Consider the following 15,722-nt stretch of genomic DNA (forward strand, 5'->3'; position numbering starts at 1 on the left):
GTTGGGGGTATATTGTAACACTCTTTTGCCTCCCTCTTCCACATGTAAGGATCTGTTAGGAATGCAAAGTGCTCATTCCCTGGTGCCATAAAGAAATAGCACTTGAACGTAAATTTAATTCTCTCAGCAAGGCAATTTTTACTTTCTGCAGAAAGGGTACAGTCACCAGCCATCTTGCCATGAGAGTACACCGAACAAAGGAAAAGCAGACATATTTATCCCTTATGCATTTGGGTCATCCTTACTGCTGTGTCCTGCATCCTTTGGCTGGAGCCAAACCTCATAGTCTAAACTGTTACCTGATTTGCTAACAACCTAAAACTTTCTTAAATAGGTAAAGGCAAGGGAGAACAAAGGAAAGGAGGAAGTTGCTTACAAAAGATTTAAAGAAGCAATAACATTTCCAAATAAGGCAGGGGCATAGACTGTTAGCTGGAATGTGCCTGTGAGCATGTCTAACAGCTATATAGGATATATAACTTAACAGAGAGCTATTAGCACAAATCAAGGAGGTTTGAAGAAAGTTAGTCTTTAAAATAAACTATTCTTTCTTTTTTTTTTTTTTTTGAGACAGTCTCACTCTGTTGCCCAGCTTGGAGTGCAGGTGGTGTGATCTCAGCTCACTGCAAGCTCCGCCTCCCAGGTTCACGCCATTCTCCTGCCTCAGCCTCCTGAGTAGCTGGGACTACAGGCGCCCGCCACCACGCCCTGCTAATTTTTTGTATATATATATATATTTTTTAGTAGAGACGGGGTTTCACTGTGTTGGCCAGGATGGTCTCGATCACCTGACCTCGTGATCCGCCCACCTCAGCCTCCCAAAGTGCTGGGATTACAGGTGTGAGCCGCTGCACCTGGCCTGAAAGAAACTATTATTTCTAACACTTATGATTTATTTTTTAACAAGAAGGGAAACTTTGAAGAAGAAACTTTTTACTTTCTATAGATCTTTATGATTACATTGGGCCCACCTGCATAATCTAAGGTGCCCTTTCTATTTTAAGGTCAGGAGATTGGCAACCTTAATTCCCCTTTGCTATGTACTGTAACATATTTTCAGGTTTTGAGGATTAGGACTTGGGCATCTTTGGGGGGCCATTATTCTGCCTACCAGGGTCACTCAGCTTGGCCTGTGGTAGGAGATGGTGGTAATAACCATGATAGTAGTGGTGGTGAGGCTCATAGTCCTGATGAGTCTTGCTTGAAGCTATAGGTTAGTACCTTCCTGATTTTTACATAGTGGGTGTCCTACATTTTCCAACCTTCCAGAATTGCCCTTTACTTAATCAAAGAAAAGAACATGTTCTGCAGCCAGAGGAATTCGAGCCCCTTTCCAAATTGCCAAGAATTCCTGGAAGCACATCCACCCTCACAGTCACCGGTCTCCTCCCACTTTGCTGCTCCCAGCTTCTCCTGGATCTCTCTGGCTCCTCCATCACAGACTCTGCATACCTTCCACTCCCTCTGAGGTTTTTCCTCCCAAACAGGGACCCTCCCATCATTCTGGAGGCTACCTGGAGAGAACCAGGTTAGAAGGTTTGATTAACTCCACCGAAGGCCTGAAGATCCTTGTAAGGACTTTAAAGTGCAGGAGGGGAGAACTTCATTTAGTACTTAGTACAGAGAACTTCTTGAATCTTTGGTCACACCAGTGTCAAGGGAGGCCTTTACTTAAAGTCTTCCCCCTTGAGCCAAGCTTAAATTCTCTTCTCTGAAGCCCCAGGCCTCAAATTGCTCCTTCTAGGACCACCAAAGGAAACAGAAACCCTTAAATATTTACTTTTTTATGCAGAGCATTATAGCCCCTTTGGTCTCCAAGAGCTTACTTCAGCTTGATCTCAGGGACTTACCTTTGCATAACCAGAGGGCCAATTAAGATGTTTTTCCCAAACAAAAGATACATTCTTTCCCAAGATGAATTCTTCTCCCACTCTTGGAACGCACAAATGCTGCAGTTGAAAAGTACAACAAAGCAAAAACAGCTCCATTTATTTCTACTTCCATTATTTACCACAGAAACAAGTAGTATTAGTATGTGTGTTGTGGTGCAAAAGACTTAAATTTTATATCACAACAGGCATACCAGTTGTATTAGTCCATTTTCATGCTGCTAACAGAGACATACGGGAGACTGGGCAATTTACAAAAGAAAGAGGTTTAATAGATGCACAGTTCCATTTGGCTGGGGAGGCCTCACAATCATGGTGGAAGGCAAGGTGAAGCAAGTCACATCTTCCATGGATAGCAACAGGCCAAGAGAAAGAGCTTGTGCAGGGAAATTCCTCCTTACTAAGCCAACAGATCTCATGGGACTTATTCACCATCATGACAATAGCATGGGAAAGACTTGCCCCCATGATTCAATTACCTCCCATGAGGTCCCTCCCATGACACGTGGAAATTAAAGATGAGGTTTGGGTGGGGACACAGCCAAACCATATCACCCATGTGCACACATGACTTAAATAAAAGAAAAAATACCTATTTCTACTATTTGGGATACACACCTTGATATTTTCCATTCTGTTCAAATTTTAAAATGCTGAACATGATTCACATAGGAGAACAAAATATGCCACCCCAAAATATGACCATAGGAGACCAGATTATGCCACTGTAGGGGAGTGAAAATGACTTCCTTCCACCCTTCTAGGTCTCTTGGCTGGGCTATGAATTAAATTGGCATAAGACAGATTAACAAGAGAAAAATCATATTTAATTATGAACATACACACAGAGTCTCACAAAATATGACTCAATAAAGACTGATGATTGGAGCTTATATGGCATCCTGAGCTACAGAAGGGAACGGGGGCTTGCAGCTTCTGCGGGTGTGGTGGCCACACAAGTTATGAGAGAACGAGGGGAGGAAATGTATGGTGAATAAAGGTCTTCTTGTTATGCAGATAAAAGTCTCCCAGGTTGGCCAGGCAGCAGCTCACTCCTGTAATCCCAGCACTTTGGGATGCCAAGGTGGGCAGATCACCTGAGGTCAGGAGTTTGAGACCAGCCTGGCCAACGTGGCAAAACCCTGTGTCTACTAAAAATTAAAAAATTAGCTAGGTGTGGTGGCATGTGCCTGTAGTCCCATCTACTTGGGAGGCTGAGGCAGGAGAATCTCATGAACCCAGGAGGCAGAGGTTGCAGTGAGCCAAGATCACACCACTGCACTCGGCGACACAGTAAAACTCCGTCTCAAAAAAAAAAAAAAAATGTCTCCCAGGTAACAAAAGTTGGCTGGAGCAATCCTCAGGAGAATAGGTGGTTTCTGTCTGGATGTGACATCCAGGCTCTCTTGTGTGATCCCAGTTAATCTTCCCTGATGGATGAGATTCCTGGGGAAGAGAATTCCTGGGATTCAGGACCATTGAGTTCCCTTTGGAGGATGGTCTTTAGGTAAGGGGAGCTCAGAGAAAGCCTCTGCCTGTTTCTCTCTTCCTCTGTTCCCCATGTACCCTCAGTTCAATATAATCAGCACACCAAAGCATCATATTCTGGGAGTGGCACTCCCTGAACTCCCTTACCCCTCCCAAATATGCCATTTTGGCGTAAGGATTATTTGAGCTTGAGCCTTTTTTTTTTTTTTTTTTTTTTTTTTTTTTCTTGAAAGGGTCTCGCTCTGTTACCCAGGCTGGAATGCAGTGATGTGATCGTAGCTTAGTGCAGCGTCAAATTCCTGGGCTCAAGTGATCCTCCTGCCTCAGCCTTCAGAGTAGCTGGGAATACAAGTGCATGCTACTGCCCGTTTGTTCTATTTTTCTGTAGAGACAAGACCTTGGTATGTTGCCCAGGTTGATCTCACACTCTTGAATTCAAGCGATCCTCTTGCCTTGGCCTCCCAAAGTCCTGGGATTACAGGTGTCGGCCACCATGCCTAGCTCTAAGCTGATTATTTTGAGGAACAGCAGACACAGGAGAGGCCCCCAAACCAGTATAAATTGCCCTTTCATTAGGGAAATTTACATTTCTAAAGTAACTCTCCATTTGTAAGGATGTCTCCCTCTCTGCACCAGGAAGAAAAAGAAGACTCTAAATCACAAGACTTTTATCAGTGGAGAAGGCATTGCCTTATATCTGCACAGCAAACCTTACCCTTGTTTACTGTACTTTTCCTGGTCACCTTCCCATAAGTTGCCTTGCCCACACCCTTCCACTTTTGTTAGCTAGGGTGTATTTAAGTTCAAGCTTTAGCCACCTCTTTGAGTTACTCTTCCCTGACTTTCTCCCATTTGTATATAAGATCTGCATATTAATAAACTTCTGTTTGCCTTTCTCTTGCTGATATATCTTTTGTAACAGGAGCTTGAGCTGAGAACATAGAAGAGTAGAGGGAAACATTTTGTTCTTCTCTTACACTCACTAAATATTTTTCATGACCTGCTGATAGCTCATAACCTGCACATTTAAAATTATTGCACTAAGTAGAATATCCTTTTATCTCCCCTCCCAGGGCTAAGTATTTGTGTAATGCTTTAGTGTCTACAAAGCATGTTTTAAAGCATACATTATCCTATTTAATCCTTGCACAACCCCAAAATGGGAATAACTTTCCTTTTATAAATGGGGGGAAACGAGGTCTAAAATGTTGGAGCAGCTTGTCAAAGTCATGCACCCAGAAATGCAGAGTTTGGATACAAATCTCTGAATCGAAATCCAGGGCTCTTTCACCAAAACCAGACTCCTAGTCCCACTTTATCAATCTCCTAGTCCCACTTTATCAATCCCTTCAACTCTTATGGTTTAGGTTAAACTAGACAAAGTAAGCTCTTTTTGTGTAAACTGGATTCTTAGTGCTCACAAAACCTCAGAATTCTTTGTGAGCCTGGAGTTGGCATAACTGTCCTGCCTTCCCTTCCCTTAGCCCAGGTGGTCTGGCAGAGCTGGGAAGGTCTTTGCAGAGTATAAGGTGTGCCTCTTGCCCCGCAGGGCAAGAGGCCTCTGCACCCACCTGGGGCTTCACTGTGGCTAGCCTTGGGTTTGAGCCCTGCCTTTGAACACAGCAGGGGGACACAGTCCCTGCCCTGGGCTGGGAGTAGTTCATTCAGGCTGCTGTAACAAAATACCATAAACTGGGCAGCTTATAAACAACAGAAATGTATTTCTCATAGTTGTAGAGGCTGGGAAATCCCAAGATGAAGGTTCTGGCAGATTCAGTGCCTGTTGAAGGTCTACTTCCTGGTTCATAGATGGCGCCGTCTCGCTGTGTCCTCACTTGGTAGAAGGAGTGTTGATAAAAAAAGTCCAACTCTGTAAAATACTTGAAGAGATTTATTCCGAGCTAAATATAAGTGACCCATGGCCCATGACATAGCCCTCAGGAGGTCCTGAGAACTTGTGCCCAAGGTAGTCAGGGCACAGCTTGGTTTTATACATTTTAGAAAAACATTAGTGTATTAGTCCTTTTTCATACTGCTATGAAGAACCGCTTGAGACCAGGTAATTTATAAAGGAAAGAGGTTTAATTGACTCACAGTTCAGCATGGCTGGGGAGGCCTCAGGAAACTTACAATCATGGCAGAAGGTGAAGCAAGGCACCTTCTTCACAAGGCGGCAGGAAGAAGTATTGAGTGAAGGGGGAAGAGCCCCTTATAAAACCATCAGATCTCATGAGAACTCATTCATTATCACAAGAACAGCATGGGGGGAACTATCCCCATGATTCAATTACCTCCACCTGGTTTCTCCCTTGACATGTGGGGATTATGGGGAATACAATTCAAGATGAAATTTAGGTGGGGACACAGAGTCTAACCATTTCAATGAGACATCAATCAAATACATGTAAGATGTACATTGGTTTGGTCCAGAAAAGTAGAACAACAGGAAGGGTTGGGGGGCTTCCAGGTCATAGGTAGATTCAAAATTTTTTCTGATTGGCTGTTGGTTGAAAGAGTTAAGTTATTGTCTAAAGACTTAGGAATGCCTGGCATAAGATAAGGGGTTGTAGAGACCAAGGTTTTATCATGCAGGTAAAGCCTCCAGGTAGCGGGCTTTAGAGAGAATAGATTGTAAATGTTTCTTATCAGGCTTAAAGAGTCTGTTCTATCAGTAATTCCAAAAGGGAGGAGGGCATAGGGAGGCAGTCTGACCCCTCCTTCCCATGATGGCCTGAACTAGTTTTTCAGGTTAGTTTTGGAATGCCTTTGCCAAGAGGAGGGGTCTATGCAGATGGTGCGGGGCTTAGAATTTTATTTTTGGTTTGCAGGAGCAAGGCAACTCCCTGGGCCTCTTCTACAATGGCCCTAATCCCACTCATGAGGGCACAGCTCTCACAACCTAATCACCCCCCAAAAGCCCCCCGACCCACCTCCGAACACCATTTCCTTGGGGGTTAGGATTTTAACACAGGAATTTTGGGGGAACACAAACATTCAGACCTTGGCACTCAGGAAGCTGGGAAATGACACCAGGTATTGGAGAGGGAAAAATGGCTTTCCTCTACCCTTCTAGTTCATTGGCTAGGCTACTAATTACACTGACATTAGACAGATTAACAGGGGGAAACACATGTTTAATTACATGCATACACATGGGAGACCCACAAAAATAGGAGAGCCACAGAAGGGCCAAAATATTGGAGCTTATATAGCATCCTGAGCCACAGAAAGGAACAGGGGCTTGGGGTTTCTGGGGGTTACCTTACACAGATCAAAAGCCTCTCAGGTAATAAAGCTTGTCTAAGCAGCCTTCTTCCTAACACAAATACTTTTACTAAGGTAGACTTCCTTTATAGATGTAGTTTTTTGTTGTTGTTGTTTTTTTTTTTAAATACAAAGAAAGCTTTTCAGAGCTACCCCTCTGTGTGCAGTTTCTCAGAATAACCAGCTCAACGTATACCAATGAAGTATATTTTGGGGCGGCATATTTGGTTCTCCTACAGTAATATTTTGGGGTGGTGTGTCCTGAGCGCCAACACAGAAAGACAAATCATGGTGTCTGAGGACAGGTGAGCCAACCTGAGAATGAGTGGCTTTCGGTGGGGGCCAGGGGAAGGTCAACTGAATGAGCTGAGGATAGGGATGGGGTATCACATATCCAGGAAATGCTGAGCACCCTGGGGGAAGGAAAGAAAACCTGGGGATTAGAAAGCATGTCTACCAGGTGGAGCGTGGTGGCTCAAGCCTATAATCCCAGCACTTTGGGAGGCCGAGGCGAGTGGATCACCTGAGGCCAGGAGTTCGAGACCAGCCTTGCCAACACGGTGAAACCCCATCTCTACTAAAAATACAAAAAATAAATTAGCTGGGGGTGTTGGTGCGCACCTGTAATCCCAGCTACTTGGGAGGCTGAGGCAGAATAATTCTTGAACTCGGGAGGCAGAAATTGTAGTGAGCTAAGATCATGCCACTGCACTCCAGTCTGGGCGACAGAGCAAGACTCTGGTGAAGAAGAACTTTTTCAGATGGGCTGCCAGGCTCTGCAAGCCGGTGAAGTGACCCCTCAGCTTAGAGAAAAGCTCATCAGGGCCGAGAAAGAACTCTTTCTATATCCCCAGGATCCAGCCCTAGGTACCCAGGATAGCATTTTCTTCCCACCCAGAGAAGCCAGGGTTCCACAGGACTGAGCCTCCCTCTGGCACTAGAGGCTGGTGGGAGTTGATGATTACCCGTATTTCATTCAACCGGAGACACCATCCACTGTAAGCTGCACTGTCATTTTATGTACTATTATGCAAGGAAAAAAATGCCAAATATGGAGACACCACTTAAAAGCTGGGATGCTATAAGAAAATAAGTCTTTCCACGGGAGTGGCAGGCTGGAAATGCGCACGTCTCAGTCTTGACACTGTGGAGGGAGGAACAACAATTGTCTCCTGAGAATTTGAACCGCGAGCCTGTGCTCATGCAGATTTGAGGTCTGAATTCATACTGTCAGTGTGGTCTGAAAAAGTGAAGCTGATAATTAATTTAAGGTGGTCTCAGGTTGGTGGTGAGCTGGAAGTGACTGGCAGCTGTGCATCATTTCAGGGAGAACTCAGCTTTGCATTGCAGGATGCCACTGATTTTAAAACACATCCTGGTTTCAGTGAAGTTAAATATGAAGAAATGTGTTGCTTAAAATTAATGATGAAGGGGGACGAGCATGGTGTCTCACGCCTGTAATCGCAGCCCTTTAGGAGGCTGAGGTGGGTGGATCATGAGGTCAAGAGATTGAGGCTATCCTGGCCAACACGGTGAAACCCCATCTCTACTAAAAATACAAAAATTAGCCGGGTGTGGTGGCACGTGCCTGTAGTCCCAGCTACTGGGGAGGCTGAGGCAGGAGAATTGCTTGAATCCAGGAGACAGAGGCTGCAGTGGGCAGAGATTGTGCCACTGCACTCCAGTCTGGCAACAGAGCAAGACTCCATGTCAAAAAAATTAATGATGTATGGGCATGAAACACATGTGACGTTGGCTGAACTGATTACTAACTTTTCCAGGTTTGTCTGGAACTTTCCTGGTTTTAGCTCTAAAAGCCATGCTTCCTATAAAATCCCTCAGTCCCAGACAAGCCACAAAGGTTGATCACTCCACCCATCTGGTTGTCTTTTGGAGTTATCTCCTCTGGCCTAGGGGGCCTTGTTTTATACAGGGGTGGGATGATTGTACCCCAAGCAGGGACACCTGACCTGAGGGAAGATAGGGGAATATGGAAATTTAAACTCGGGATTTTGAAGAAATGAGAACATTTTCTGAGAACACTAGGCCTGGCCTAGTTATTCAGTTTCTCTTGGGTTCCTGTGCATTGAAATAATTTCAATAAATTCTCCCTTTTATTTATGTGCTCTTTGAGGGGTGGGGTAGTTAATTTCAGTATATCTTTGGCCTTTATAGCTAATGGGGCCCTGACTGAGGGAGGGAGGCAGCCCTGAAAGGCTTTTTAGAGGCTCCAAGACTGTCCTAGGCACGAGGCTTGCCACTTGGAAAGCTTCCAAGAGAAACCAGCGATGCTTGTCAGCGGGTCTGTGTGTGCAGGGGATGGGCTCTCCTTAGACAGATTTGTCTAAATGAAGCAGAAATACCATGAGCTCCATCCAACACTGTTGTTATTCTCACAACTCTGTAATTAGCAGAATGATGTGAATTATTCCCTAAACAAAGGCCAAGAGAATAGTTTAACCGTCTCTGTTTTATTTGTGTACTAAATAACTGTACTTGAAGTTGTGTTTGTTTCCAAGCTCCTTATCACGTGTTTTCCTTTTTCTCTTCCCTGCCTCCTATACCAGTAAACTTCTTGAGGGAAGAGTAAGGTCCTCCTGCTCATACCTGCCCCTCCCAGGGCCCAGCATAGCTGCTTGTTTTCCTTTAAGCTCCTCAAGGACAGGGAGTGGGTGGGTCTCTGTGTGTTCCTAACACCGAGCACCATGGTGACACCTAATAAGTTCTCAGTGAGTGTGAGTGCTGAACTGAGCTGCCGCTTGCAGACTCACCAGTAAATACCTGAGCCAAGGACAACGGATTTCCTCATCCATTCATTCACTGAGTAGTTAACGAATTTGTATTATATGTCTCCATGCAGCTTACATTCTAGTGAAAGGCAGACCAAAACCTAGTAAACAGACAAATGAAGTCAGAATAAGGTATGATAAATGCTGTGGGAAACAAAAAGGAGAAAGAGGCCCAGTTGAGATAGAATAGCCAGGGAAAAACCCCTCTGAGGAGGTGACAGCTGTGAGAAAGGAAACACTTTCTCCCCACTCTCTTAGGTTCAGTGTTGGAGGCCTGTGAATTAAACTGACAAAAGACAGATGGGCAAAACAAAAACAGAAGTTTTATTCACATATATACATGGTAATTCACAGAAAAATGTGGCTCAAAGAGGTGAATAGAATTGGGGGCTTATATATCTTTTTCACAGGCTCTCAGATGAAAGAGCTTTGTCTTTTGGTGGTAGCTCTGACATTTTATGACACAATATACACTCTTAATAGGAGGAGGGGATGGAGAGAAAGGGGACTGGAAAACCAATGACTTTTAGAAAAGATAAATGGGCCCTTAGGTGAATAGATATGAGGGAGATATGATAGTTTTGTGATCACGTATATTTAGGAGAGGTTTTTCTTTTTTTTTTTTTTCATATGGAGTTTCACTCTTGTTGCCCAGGCTGGAAAACAATGGCGCGATCTTGGCTCACCGCAACCTCCACCTCCCAGGTTCAAGCGATTCTCCTGCCTCAGCCTCCCTAGTAGCTGGGATTACAGGCATGTGCCACCATGGCCGGCTAATTTTGTATTTTTAGTAGAGACGGGGTTTCTCCACGTTGGTCAGGCTGGTCTTGAACTCCCAACCTCAGGTGATCCACCCACCTCGGCCTCCCAAAGTGCTGGGATTACAGGCATAAGCCAAAGTGCCTGGCCTAGGAGAGTTTTTATAGCCTTGTGGCTTCTCCTCTCTCGTGAAGGCAGTCAGTCACTCTTCCCAGGTTGGGAAACCTCTAGGAAGGAGATCTATGATGGTTGCATTCTTTTGGGAGGCTCTGCTTTTAGGCAGATAAGAGGAGTTTAGAAAAAAAAACTCTCTTCACCATTGTATGTTCTGGATCTTTTTGCTAGAAAGTTGGTTTCTTTTTGAAACGGAGTCTTGCTCTGTCACCCAGGTTGGAGTGCAATGGCTTATGAATCTCCTTTTGCAGCTTTCTCTGTATTCATTGTTATGGACTGAATTGTGTCCCTCCAGATTCATTCGGCGAAGCCCTAACCCCCAGTGTAACTGTATTTGGAGGCAGGGCTAATTAAGATTAAGTGAGGTCACAAGGGTGCAGCCTAAAGCCAAAAAGGACCGATATCCTTATAAGAAGAGAAAGAGATACTAGAGAGCCCTCACTTCTCTCCTAAGCAAGCACAAAGAAGGGGCCAGATGAGGACATAGGAGAAGGTAGCTGTCTACAGGACAGGAAGAAAGGCCTCACCAGAAAGCAGCCCTGACATTTTGATCTTGGACTTCTGGCCTCCAGAACTGAGAAAATAAATCTCTGTTGTTGAAGCCATCCAGTCTGTGGTATTCTGTGATGGCAGCCCTAGCCAACTAATAGACTCTTATTAGTATACACAAAGATCCGTGCACAGGGAGAGTGTGTTTTATTTGATGTTTATTTGAGCAAAAATGGGACTGGGCTATACTCTCTTTCCTCTGAAACTAGCTTTAGTCATTAACACTATTAAATGGCCATCTGGCTTCTTGCTGACGCCCCACATCCAGTTCCATTAGGACATCCTGCAGGCTCCACCTTCAAAATCCATCCGGAATCAGACGACATCTCCCCACCTCGTGACTTCCACTTGGTGCAAGCCCGATCCTCTGTCTCTCTCACTTAGATTACTACAGCAGCCTCTACACCCCTCTCTGCTCCAATCTTGTCCCTTCAGTCCGTTCCCCTCACAGCAGCCAGAGGGACCCTTTGAAATCTGTCAGATCACGTTGCTTCTCAGCTTAAAAATCTTAACTGGCTTTCCATTCTACTCAGAGTAAATACCAGTCTTAGCCAGGTGGGGGGAGTATACACATTGTCTCAGTTACTCAGGAGGCTGAGGCAGGAGGATTGCTTGAATCCAGGAGTTCAAATCCAGCCTGAGCGATATAGTGAGACCCCATCAATAAAAAACCAAAAAAACCAAAACCAAAGTCTTCACCAGGAGCTGCCGGGCCCTACATGGTCTGCACCATGTGTATACATCCCCCGCCCCCCCACACACCCCTTCTCTCCTCTCTGACCTTCCCTCCCATCCCCGTCTCCTGCTACCCTGGCCTCCTTGATGCTACTAGATCACACTAAGCACATTCCCAAATCAGGGCCTTGACACTCAGGATGGAATGCCCATCCTCCTGATTGAGGGCCACAACGTTCCTTCCCTCATTTCTTTCCAGGCTCCATCCCCCAACTCACCGCCATTATTCTTCATAGCATTTCTCACCAACTGATACTATATACTTATTTATTTGTTTATGGCCCGTCTTCCTCCACTAACATGTGAAATGCATGAGCAGAAAACCTTGTCTTGTTCCCTGCTGTATCCCTAGCACTTAGAATAGTACTAGGTTCATAGATGATGCTCAGGAAATGTTCAATAAAGAAATCTCTCCAAGTCACTAAACATAAATATAATAACCTTTTCAATGGTTGTATAACATGTGCTAATACGAATAGATCACAATTAACGAAACCATCTCGTTAATGATGTATATGTTGTTTTTCACTTTTTTCCTATATTAAGCGATGTTTGTGACAAACATTTTTGCATAGCTACCCTTCTCTATTAGTTCTTTTGTTTCTATAGGATATTTTCTCTAAAGTTGGATTGATGTATCAAGAGATAGGCATCGGCTGGGCGTGGTGTCTCACGCCTGTAATCCCAGCACTTTGGTAGGCCTAGGTGAGCAGATCATGAAGTCAGGAGTTCGAGACCAGCCTGACTAACATGGCAAAACCCCATCTCTACTAAAAATACAAAAATTAGCCGGGCGTGGTGGCATGCACCTGTAATCCCAGCTACTTGGGAGGGTGAGGCAGGAGAATCTCTTGAACCCAGGAGGCGGAGGTTGTGGTGAGCCAAGATCGTGCTGCTGGACTCCAGCTTGGTGACAGAGTAAGACTCCATCTCAAAAAAATAAGAGAGAGAGAGAGATAAACATCAAGTTTCAATAGCCATCAGTGCTTTTCCTCAGTCACTATTCATAGACAAATCCCCGTGCAAGGCCTCAATCATTTCCGCGAACCTGGGGACAGTGCAATATTGTCCTTAGACCAGGCAGGAGGACCTCTACTCTTTGGAGGGCCTTGCATATCACAAACACAAAAATTAAATTTACTGAAGACCACATGGGAGCTTTTGTCACCTGGAATCCTGGACATATCACCGGCACAGTGTGACCTGTGATTGTGAGCACCGATGCGTGAGATGAACACCCTCACTCTCCACATTTCCCTCCTGTGTTCTCAAAACAAGCCTGCTGAGCCCAAACACTGTGAAGGTCTACAGGTCGTGCCCCTGCTGACACTGAAGACAGACACTGCTTTGGACGGAGAAGGAATGAAATTGGCTCATATGTGTGTCCCTTCTCTCAGCATGAATTCAAGAGGTCCTGGCATAACCAAATATTATTTCTCAATAGTGCCAAGGGCCTATTTTCTTCTTAATTTGTCCTAATTCATGATTCTGGAGGCATTCAAGAATTAGCTTAGTGTTCACAGGAGTCGCACGTGGTGGCTGTGTCAGTTATCTATTCCTGCATGACAAACCACACCAAAACTGGGTGGCTTAAAACGACAACAATTTATTTGCTCGTAATTCTAGGTTGGGCTCAGCTGGGCAATTTTTCTGCTGATCTCCTTTGGGGTCACTTATACAGCTGCAGTCAGCCAGCGGCTCAGCTGCCACTGGATGTTCCCAGATGGCTTTGTTTATGTGCTTGATATTTATGCTGGCTGTTGGCTGGGGCGCCCTAGTTCTCCTTCAAATGGTCTTTCCTCCTTTAGGAAAGGACGGGGCATTTTCACATAATGGCAGAAATGTGGAATGTAATTAAGGGCTAGCTGTGGGAGTTGCACCATGTTACTTCTGTCTCAGTCTATGGTGCAAATGAAGCCTTAAGGGATGCCCAGATCCAGGGGTTGGAAGGATATAGACTCTGTGTCTCCATGAGAGACGTGGCAAAAATTATATTGCAAAGGGGCTGGATGCAGGGAGGTAAGACGTGTTGGGGACCATTATGTAACAATATACCACAGTGCCTGAGGAACATTTTGCCAGGCCGAACAATTGATATTTTTCAGCCAGGCACAGTGGCTCACACCTGTAATTCTAGCACTTGGGGAAGCCAAGGCAGGTGAATCGCTTGAGCTCAGGAGTTCAAGACCAGCCTGGGCAACAGGGTGAAACCGTGTCTCTACCAAAAATACAAAAACTTAGCCGGGTGTGATGGTGCGCACCTGTGGTCCCAGTTACTTGGGAACCTGAGGTGGGAGAATCACTGGAGCCTGGGAAGTGGAAAGCCATGATCACACCACTAAACTCCAACCTGAGTGACAGAGTGAGACCTTGTCTTAAAAAAAAAGAATTTGTATTTGTCTTACATTTATATACATGTAGTTGTAGGATATTTGAAACATGATACAGATTATTTGCTTTGCTTATTAACCAGACATTAAAACCCAGAATTGTGAAGTTTTATTTATTTATTTATTTATTTAGAGATGGAGTCTCTCTGTCGCCAGGCTGGAGTGCAGTGGCATGCTCTTGGCTCACTGCAACCTCCACCTCCCTGGTTCAGGTGATTCTCCTGCCTCAGCCCCCTGAGAAGCTGGAACTACAGGCACACACCACCACGCCCAGATAATTTTTGTATTTTTAGTAGAGATGGGTTTTCACCATGTTGGCCAGGATGGTCTCAATCTCTTGACCTCGTGATCCACCCGCCTTGGCCTCCCAAAGTGCTGGCATTACAGGTGTGAGCCACTGCACCTGGCTGAAGTTTTATTTTTATAATAATATTGAATAAGATTTAATTATCAAGTATAAAAAAATTAGCCTTATTTAAATAACTTTATTTTTAAAATTTACTATTTAAATTTTTGTATTTTGCTTTGTAATATTAATAATTTGGTCAGGCATGATGACTCATGCCTATAATCCCAGTACTTTGGGAGGCTGAGATGAGAGGATCACTTAAGCCCAGGAGTTTGAGACCAGCCTGGGCAACATAGTGAGACCCCTGTTGGAGCTGGGGAAAGAGCGACAGAGAGAGCTAAAAAAATTAGCTGGGCATGGTAGTGAGCACCTGTAGTCCCAGCTGCTTGGAAGGCTTAGGTGGGAGGATTGCTTAAGTTTGGGAGGTCGAGGCTACTGTTGCCCAGGATGGAGTGCAGTGAACTGTGATCATACTACTGCACTCAAGCCTGGGCAACAGAGCAAGACACTGTCTCAAAAAAAAAAAAAGAAAAAAAGTTGAATGTTTTAGAAGGAAAACAACTTTATTTTGTAAACTCTTAGATCACTAGGAATGCATACAAGTTGAGTTAGGATCAATTTAGAAAATATGACAGTGGAGCTCAAAAAAAAAAAAAGCCAAAAAAGGAAAAGTATTCAGAAGGGCATCGGGCTTCAATTTTTAAAAACTGGCAACACTGAAAATGAACAGTTTTCTGCTGAGGTCTCTCATAAAATTTGTAAGAAACAGAACTTAACAAATTCTTTTTCTTTTCCCTTTCCCTTCCCTCTTTCCCTCCCCCTTCCCCTTCCCTTCCCTTTCCCCTTCCCCTTCCTTCCCTTCCCTTCCTTCCTTTCTTTCCTTCCTTTCTTTTTTGAGACAGGGTCTTGCTTTGTTGCTCAGGCTAGAGTACAGTGGCATTATCATAGCTCACTGCAGCCTGGAACTCCTGGGCTCAAGCAAATCTCCTGCCTCAGCCTCCCAAGCTAAGACTATAAGTGCATACACCTCACACAACTAATTTTTTATGTTTTGTAGAGATGAGGTCTAGCTATGTTGCCCAGTCTGGTCTTCAGCTCCTGGCCTCAAGTGATTCTGCTGCTGCCCAGGCTGGAGTGCAGTGAGCTGTCATCACAGCCTCCTAAAGTGTTGGGTTTACAGGTGTGAGCCACAATGCCCAGCCACAGATTCTTTTTCAATGAGGTTTTAATGCTGATGAAGCTGTAAAAATAAGCAAGAAAATTATTCTCATTAAATTCATAACTTGAAGAGTTGAATGCAATTCCTGCAACTTCATATTTTTTACCAAATGAGGGT

General features: G+C 44.6%; 1 protein-coding gene across 3 annotated transcripts in view; it reads left to right on the forward strand.

The window, feature by feature from the left end:
• The window catches only part of LOC105465119 (UDP-GlcNAc:betaGal beta-1,3-N-acetylglucosaminyltransferase 2), a 325,143-nt gene that overhangs the window by 131,558 nt on the left and 177,863 nt on the right, over nucleotides 1-15,722 (forward strand). The window lies entirely within an intron of this gene.

Source organism: Macaca nemestrina, chromosome 13 (genome assembly GCF_043159975.1).
Source record: "Macaca nemestrina isolate mMacNem1 chromosome 13, mMacNem.hap1, whole genome shotgun sequence".
Taxonomy (NCBI): domain Eukaryota; kingdom Metazoa; phylum Chordata; class Mammalia; order Primates; family Cercopithecidae; genus Macaca; species Macaca nemestrina.